This window comes from Trachymyrmex septentrionalis, unplaced genomic scaffold (assembly GCF_001594115.1).
Source record: "Trachymyrmex septentrionalis isolate Tsep2-gDNA-1 unplaced genomic scaffold, Tsep1.0 scaffold52, whole genome shotgun sequence".
NCBI lineage: Eukaryota > Metazoa > Arthropoda > Insecta > Hymenoptera > Formicidae > Trachymyrmex > Trachymyrmex septentrionalis.
Genome location: NW_017305694.1, coordinates 632,031 through 640,484, shown reverse-complemented (window position 1 = coordinate 640,484; position 8,454 = coordinate 632,031). Strand labels below are relative to the sequence as shown.

The 8,454-nt window shown below is 39.8% G+C and overlaps 1 protein-coding gene across 1 annotated transcript in view; it reads left to right on the top strand.

The window, feature by feature from the left end:
* Window positions 1-5,156: 5,156 nt before the first annotated feature.
* The window catches only part of LOC108751851 (synaptic vesicle glycoprotein 2B), a 31,685-nt gene continuing 28,387 nt past the window's right edge, over window positions 5,157-8,454 (top strand). The window contains exon 1 of the mRNA XM_018492315.1: window positions 5,157-5,327. The gene's annotated coding sequence lies outside the window, so the exon portion shown is untranslated. The remainder of the gene's footprint in view (window positions 5,328-8,454) is intronic.

Here is an 8,454-nt window from a genome sequence, read left to right as displayed (position 1 = left end):
TATATATATATATATATATAGCTGGAAAATATTTAAGATGAGCACAAAAGTCAATTTTTTTAGAAACTTACAAAAATTATTGGTCCACACTCGGCGAGTTCCCTGATGCAACTCAACTAAGCGCGGACGATTGAGAGCCCATGGCATGAGCGCAGAGCAGCGCCGGGCGATCGCTGACGCGACGGCACTAACACAAACGTAGCGCGCGCTACACCTTCGCACACCAGCATAACGACTCTCTATGGATCATTCACGTTTCCGCCCCACCACCGTGCCGCTCCGACACGTGCACCGTGTGCATACACGCGCGGTGCCGCGCGCTCATGTATCGGTGCGCCCGCTTCGCCCCGCCGTGCCGTTCCGTCTCTCGATCCTACCTTCACAGTTCACGGGGCGCTCGCCGATAACTTCAACCCTTTCTAGCGCGCGCGCTAGCGAGAGCGCTGAGTTCGCGCTCTCTCACGCACGTGCGCGCAGGAGTGCGAGCGGGTTTACCTGCGCGGTGTATCTGTATTCGAACAGCGGAGGAATGGAATTTTCGATGGAACGCGGAGTTTATTCGATGCATCTCGGTGCACGATTATTACTTCGGTTCGAGATCTGAAGAGGATCTCGAGATAGCTCGAATGAACGGCGAGATTCTTAGCAGATTCTTTGTTACTCGAAATGTCGGAATACGACGTTAGAGACCACGTTCGTGAACTACAGGCTTGGAGTATCGAGCGTCGCGACAGATCTCGCTTCGCTCCGAGTCACGGCTTGCGCAACCGTTGAGAAATTTGTATTCATTCAGCTTTTCCGCGCGCCCCTCTCTCCCTCCCGAATTCCTTAGAGGATTGCACGCGCGCGCACGCGCGTGCACGCATACCTACTCGCGAGAGATGCATTATTTGCCGTAACGACGCGAAGAAACGGTGAAAGTCTCGGCCACAGTTACCGTAGACCCTGCAAGTAACCGTAGACAAAATCGTTCACAATGAAGTTAGCTGAGAATTCTTTACTCGAATCGAATTTTTCGTAAGCCAAAGAAATTATTTTTTATTCAAGTATTGATAACAAATGCGCGATTTTTGCATTTCAATTGATATTATCTGTGATTCATTTTCATATATTCTGCATACATAAACCTCCCTGAAGTCTGTATCAGACGCATTGGAGATCGAGGAGATTGCAAATTGAATATTAGAACTTGACTCAGATAATGTTAATTTTTTAATCCATTTTGTTTTAATTGGTTAAATTCTAATCTTCAATTTTTAATTTTCAGTCTCCAATATATGTAGCTGATATTCATAGTCGATTTTTACTTTAAGACTGTCTTAGGTAATAGGAATGTCTTAGGATGCTAATGCGGCTCTGTGCTTGGTTTATAACAACTTAAGACTGCATTTAAAATGATCTTAAATATGAGAACCGACTATAAATACCGATCTTAGATTGTCTTACATCTTAAGATTGTACTTAAGACAGTATTGTACTTAAATATAAAAACTGACTACCAACCGTAGTCTGATATAGACTTTACAGAAATTCAGTATAATACTGTTAATTTTAATATTGAAAGTTACAGATCGATATTCATAGTCAATTTTTATTGGAAAGGATTTACGCGATTATGTTAAAGTATTTAGAAATTTAGAGATGCAGATTTAAAAATAATTTTGTTAAAACTTTTTGCAGCATTGTTCATTACATGCTTGAGAGTTCTACGTGATTAATTTGATGATTCGACAAAATTATTTTCAGATCTGTAACTAGCTAAATTTTAGATACTTCAATAAGATACTTTATTATTTCCATATATATTTAAGATCATCTTAATCTTGAGATATTATCAACGAATCGCAGAGCCATGTCAGCATCTCAAAACATTATTTATAGTCTTGAGATAAAAACGGACTAAGAGTATCGATCAATTAGTAATTAATTATTTATTTTGAGAACTAAAAGCATTGTTGTTCAGTGCTTTTCAGTATTAAATTTTTGTAAGAGCTGGATAATTCATAGAATACGCGACATATACAATATGCTCGTACATATCGCGGTACAATCGGACGATGTGAGCCATATTAGGTAAATGCGATTGCGATCGCGAGCCGCGGACCAGCGATGCATTTCCACGAAAGGATTATATTGAAACTGGTCCGCGTTGTCAGCCGGTCGTCCGCGCCGGTCAGTGACGTAACCAGGTGAGCGTGTACCCGTGCCGGGGTTATCAATGAATCGGCAAAGATATGCACGAGACCAGGCATTCCGTTCTCGCACGGTGAGCTACTCTCGGCCAGTAAGTATACCTTTCTCGCTGTACCTTTTTCTACACAGTTACATCAAATGCGAAAGTTCCTGAGCTGCGGGCTTCGGAGCGCGGATGCAGGATTCCATCGCATATACACGACTCGAAGGTGTCTGCGTATGGTTCTCGCACGTACGTACGTGCGTGCGTGTGTGTGCGTGTGTATGGCAGCACCTCTCTCGCGAAGTTTCCCCCCTAATTACGTCCCTGCCCGCCTCTCCGCGTGCCGTGCCGCGCGGAGACCGTGCCCACCACTCCTTTCTGCGGTGCAACCTTCAAAGGCCACTGAATGCGTCCATGAATGAAGTAGGAAAGTTGCTGGAGTACAGATCGGCCGGATGTGTGCATACTTAGGTGGATAAAGAAAACGAGAGCCGTCGCCGCCGCGGCACTCTACGTCAGAGTGCCACGCCGCTGCCGATCAAAACCTGTTTCAGATCGCTGCCGGTGATACGGGCTAATGTACTGTGCCTGCGATCATTTTCCGCCCCTTTACAGATATGGCTTAACTTTAGAACACAGCTAAATGTTACTCTTGTTATTCTATTTTAATTACGGTAACAAGCTCGATTCTGGAACTCGAGACAGAGAGAGAGAGAGAGAGAGAGAGAGAGAGAGAGAGGGAAATTATTAAATTATCGTGATTAAATTGCAACATGATTTAGCCGCATCTGTAAATTTTACGCAGGCATTGATGCTTCGAATCAAATGAGTTCGGGTCATTCATCGGGGAATCCTCTGGGTGCACTTTATCGGTACGCGATATCGGGAATGTTTCTCGATCGCGAAGCGTCTTTTACATCGCGAAGTAAGATAGCGGCACACCGAAGACGTTGAAATATCGCCACCGGACGCGAATAAATTGATGAATGAGTCATGAGTGTAAATGAGATTTGATAGAGCCAAATTATTTCCGTATGTCACTTCTTCGAGCCTGGTGAACCAGAACGGTGGGAGGGGTAGATAAATAGATAGATAAAGGCGTTTACTGTATATTCAACTCTCTAAGAATATGGAAGTAAAAAAGAGTGGAACGACAAAAATATATTGTACAAAAATAATAAAGATATTAAGGATGAAGGAAGAGAGAAAACGCCGCGTGTGGATGACGTACTCTCAATTAGGATTGTTACTTTTGACAATTTTGAATTCGAAGCTTCGAACGAACTCTAGTTTTTTAATAAGTTAAAACTTCCGAAGTTTAATGTCTTCAAAGCTTCGAAACTTTGAAAGGTACATTTACGTGAATAGAGAAAAAATAAAAATATATTTGTAATACACTTTCAAGTTTGTATCGCCAAAAATTGAAAGTTGAAACAAAAATATGTTGAAATAAAAACGTTACATAAATTACAAGAGCATAAGTACTATTAAATAATGAAAGGAAAAATAGTACCTTGAAATCAAGAGTGTTCCACTGTGAAGAGAAAAAAAATTTACGGTCACCCATCCAACTCAGACTCCTAATATCAAACCTATATATATGAACGTACCGGAACTGATGACATATAAATAGTTCCATTGCTGTCGATTGTCATTTGTTTACGAATAATCAAAATACTGGCAGTACATTTGTAATGTTGAGGCGTACACGAAATATACGTACGAGAAGTACATTGTATTCTGTATCTCAAAAGAAAAGTACCGCAAGTTCACCTTCAATCAAATCGTTATATATTCATTCATACCTCGCCTGTTTCTCGTGCTAATATACTAAGACATGTAGACTACATGTGATATATAATAGAAAAATAAATTTGTGTGCTATTAGTGTGTAACTCGAAATGTTATTTTTATTTAGAACTTAATCGAATTTGAAGATACTACGCGATACAGGATTAAGAGTTACATATATATTCGTAAATATATATATTTTGTACATTTTTTTTAAATAAAAATATATTCGTTACTGTTAGCTATATTAAATCAATAATTGTACAATTTTGATTCTTTTCAACTTCGAAGAGTGAAGTGTAAAAGCTTCGAAGTTTCGACCTTCGAAGATATTAATGCTGAAGCATTGGCTCTTCAAAGCTTCGAAATTTGAATGTCGAAGCCTTCGAAACAAATCACCAGCCCTACTCCTAATAGAGAGGAGGATTACCGCTCACACGCCGCGTTACTACGACAAATTATATTATTATACGGTACTCACTATTGAATTGACATCGTGCGTGCACGATTTTCGTTGCGCGGAACCGTGGGAATAACGATGGCGCGAGTGAACGACGCGCAATATTTCAGGGGAACTCGCGTGGCGACCGCCCGCCTCCCGGTAAGCGTTTTCTTACGATCATTCATGATACTACAATCCGGCAATAGGATGATTGCTTGACGGTCAGTGACTAAGTGGATATAAAGCCTTCTACAGCAATCTAACACGAGCCAGGACGCAGGAGCGCAGAAGGTGGGCCCAATTCTCGTCTCTCTCTCTCTCTCTCTCTTCTTTTTTTCTCTTTCGTATAAAATTACGAACTATCTCTCTTCGTGTTGATTATTACACTAACACGTTTATCGATAGTATCCCGAAATATCCAATGAGAGTCGAACCTATTGATTGTTTCGATTTAACCGACATTTCTAGATCAGCCAAACATTTCGCCTTAAGAAAGAATATTTATATTTTCCCGACGAATCGTTTCTCCTAGAAACGTTTGCCCCTAATCGTATCCACGAGCTGCATACGGAGACCAACAAATTTTCAGCTACAGCCGAGATGCGAGATATTATAGTAAGTAGGATTTGGTCCGCCCGATTCCGACGTCCCTGGGATGGCTGACTGGTAGTACTAACCCTGCTGAAAGATTGGCAGACATACTCACCGCGAACTGACCCCTCTGTGATTTAGTTATGTCTCTATGGACGCGTCGCCAAGTCGCGTGTGTTTGACATCACCGTAGAAAGTAGAAGTGACAGCCACCGCGGTGGACGAGGTGATTCGAAGAGTTCGTTCACGCTGTTTCCTTGTATCTCCTCTTTGTTGAATGAGCTTCCGCTGGTTCGATATCGTCCCGTTTCGAGATATTATGATTAGGTGAGTCTGTTATTTCTATGTCACAACTGAAGACCCGTTCTTTTTAGCTAAACTTTTTGCACCATGGAATCTTCAACGTGGGGAGAAGAAGAGAAAAGTTGAACCGAAGCAAAAAGTTTAGCTGAAGAGAACAGACACGTTGCAATGAAATTCAGGATGTCCCGGAAACACATTTTACATAAAGATTCTTAGTTAATAGAGTTGACTTTGGTTTTTGCTTCAGAAAAATTAATATCGGTGATCAAATCATTCCAAAAACAGATTAAAAGAGAAATTCCCTTGAAACTACTCCGCATACGGGATTGTTGAATTGCGATTGTTAATTAAATCATTCTGGACTTTAAAAGAAACTGAATTGAAATTTTTGTAATTAATTTTATAATTTTCGAAAAAGCAAAGCCTTTAGATATTTATCAGATTTCATTATAAGAAATCTTTCGCTCGTTAACACCCTTACGATACTTTTAGTTGTACTTCTGGAAACACCGTTTGACGTTCACGTTGATTCTTATTACTACTTAACTGCGTTCTGTCAATCTTCGCCGTAAATTTTATTTTTTTTACGACAGAAGGTGAACATTACCTCTCCTCCCAATGGAGGCGCAACGAACGACAATTTTAGTAACAGGCATTCAACGGCTTTGTTGCTCGCTAAACGGAGGGAAATTACGTTGATAAAGCAATTCTAGGTATACGATTAAGCTTATGAAATCAGTAATCCAAATATTTGTTACTTAAAACTCCCAGGTCGCGGTGGTTATCTGAGAAAAAAGGCAAGAGTTAAATTAGAGGACAAAGTCCGAGGACAAAGGCGGGCGCGCGAGTAGTTGCGAGTACGGACTACGGTTTTCCCTCCGAGCCCCTTAGAGCTCTTGCCAGCTCTTGCCAGCTCTTGCGCGATCGTCTCGCGCGATCGCGCCTCTTGGCTCTTCCTCGCCGCGCCAGGAATTGCCTGCATAGTACTCAACTACTCGCGGACAACGCTGATACCCCCGCGATGGTACGGTCAGGCACTTACAGCGGCGCTCGCTCGATCCGCAACACGTTTTTGCATCTCTTGCCGGTTGATTGCCCCTCGAGCACGCCGATGATGACGTCAGCATTCTGGATGAGTCACTGCATTTAATTCGCGCAGCACGAGCTAACATACGCTCGTATGAGCGCATAATTTGGCCTGCATTCGCGGGCGCGCGTGCATACTGCGTGCATACGCAGCGGGCGCCGCGAGGAAATACAGAGAGCACGGAAATTGAAGGGTGGATTAGTGCCACCAGGTCTGTTTGAAAGTCATCCCCCGTACATTGCCATATATTTTAGCTGTAATTTGGAGACTTCTTTGCATCTTTCCTTCCAAAAAAGTCCCCCAAAAATGCTCTTAAACTTTCCGTATCTCTCGATGGAAAGAAAAACCTCCAAATTTAGGAATAAAAATCTCCCGACCTAGCAACGACGAGAGATATATCTCAAGGAGCCTCCGTGAGATTGTGGCCCACCCTTCAAAACGCTCTTCCGATTTCAGCTGAATGTGAATATGTTTGCCTGGAGGCATCGATATCTTGTTCTGTCTCCGGCAGATTTATAACCGCTTTTATCACATTATGCGCGTTTTTTTTTTTTTTATTTACATCAAGGAGCGTAATGAGGTGTATATATACGTATAACGCAGAAAAACATCTCGTTTCAAAACGGCCAATTAAACGGGAGAATCGCGTGGCGTTAGGCGTGTGAGCCAACTTGATCACACATTGATGTGATCCAGATCACACTGGTCGATCCGGATATAGGAGAGCGTGGATAAACGCTACGATTAATTATTATAATATCTCGTAAAGATGAGATGATTCATCGTGAGCATTTATCATTTATTCATATACACTGTCAACCAAAAGTTGGTGACCATTAATTGAAAACATGGAAAATAATGGTAGGAACGTTTTGTTGAAGTATTAAAAAATGTAACAGAGATACAGGTCTAAAAATAATTTTGTTAGTCGACTATCAAAATAATTATGTAAAACACTCAAGCTGATTGCTAGAATGTCAATATTTTTTTGCAGTATCAACGTTTGAGTTTCCTATGTAATTATTTTAATAGTTCGGTAAAATTATGTTCAGATCTGTATCTATAATTTTTACTTCAGCAAAATCGGTCTTTCATGTAACTGTTATACAAAATAAAGTTAAATTTATGCATTATTATTTTTTGTTTTATATTATTTTTTATCTTATAAAACAATGAGTGAAATAATAAAAATGTATATAACGCATTGTAATTTAATGCATTATATACATTTTTATTATTTCATTCTTTTATAATATAAAAAATAATATAAAACAAAAAATAATAATAATGATTGAAAGTTCTACTACAAACATTTGTTAAAAAAGAAGCTTTAACAAGTATTAGATTTTTTTTTCGTAAAAAAAAAAAATAATTACCCTTACATTTAATTATTTTTCTTTTATAATCTAGCTAGTCATTTATTATTTTTTCGTAATGGAAAGTTCTTTCATTTATCTTCTGAAACAGGCGACAGCTTAGTTTTGAAAAAAAAGGAGATTTTAATAACTGTTGTTCATTTTCTTGGAATACACAATGCCATGTTAATCACAAATGTGTTGAATATAATCTCTATTTATTTTCAAATAAAAGAAAATATTGAGTAAGATAATATTTTTTCAGTGATGTTTAAAATGCTCTTTTATATATATAATTTCAAACTTTTAATTAATAATCTCTCTCTCTCTCGTGCGTCTTTGCATATACTTTTAATCAGCAAGACGGATCCATACGCATCGTATTCATGCGTCACATCCTTAAGAGCGCGTCCAACCAACAAGGACAGACGTTGTTGATGCATAAATACGCTATCTATTATATAACGCCTTCGTAAATAGTCGCCTTTACAATGCAAATTCTGATTTTTCCGTTTTATCATCTACCTAGGTAATATAAGATTTTGTAAAAGAATCCCGAGACTCTCAAATTAAAAGAAAGACAATACAGAAGACGCGTGCGGATTTAAGAAGAGAAGATAAGTACGGTGATGATGGTGAACGCATGTCGATGATACTCTATGAGTACGATGAAAAACGACGCGGTTGTGTGTGTGTGTGTGTGTGGTGT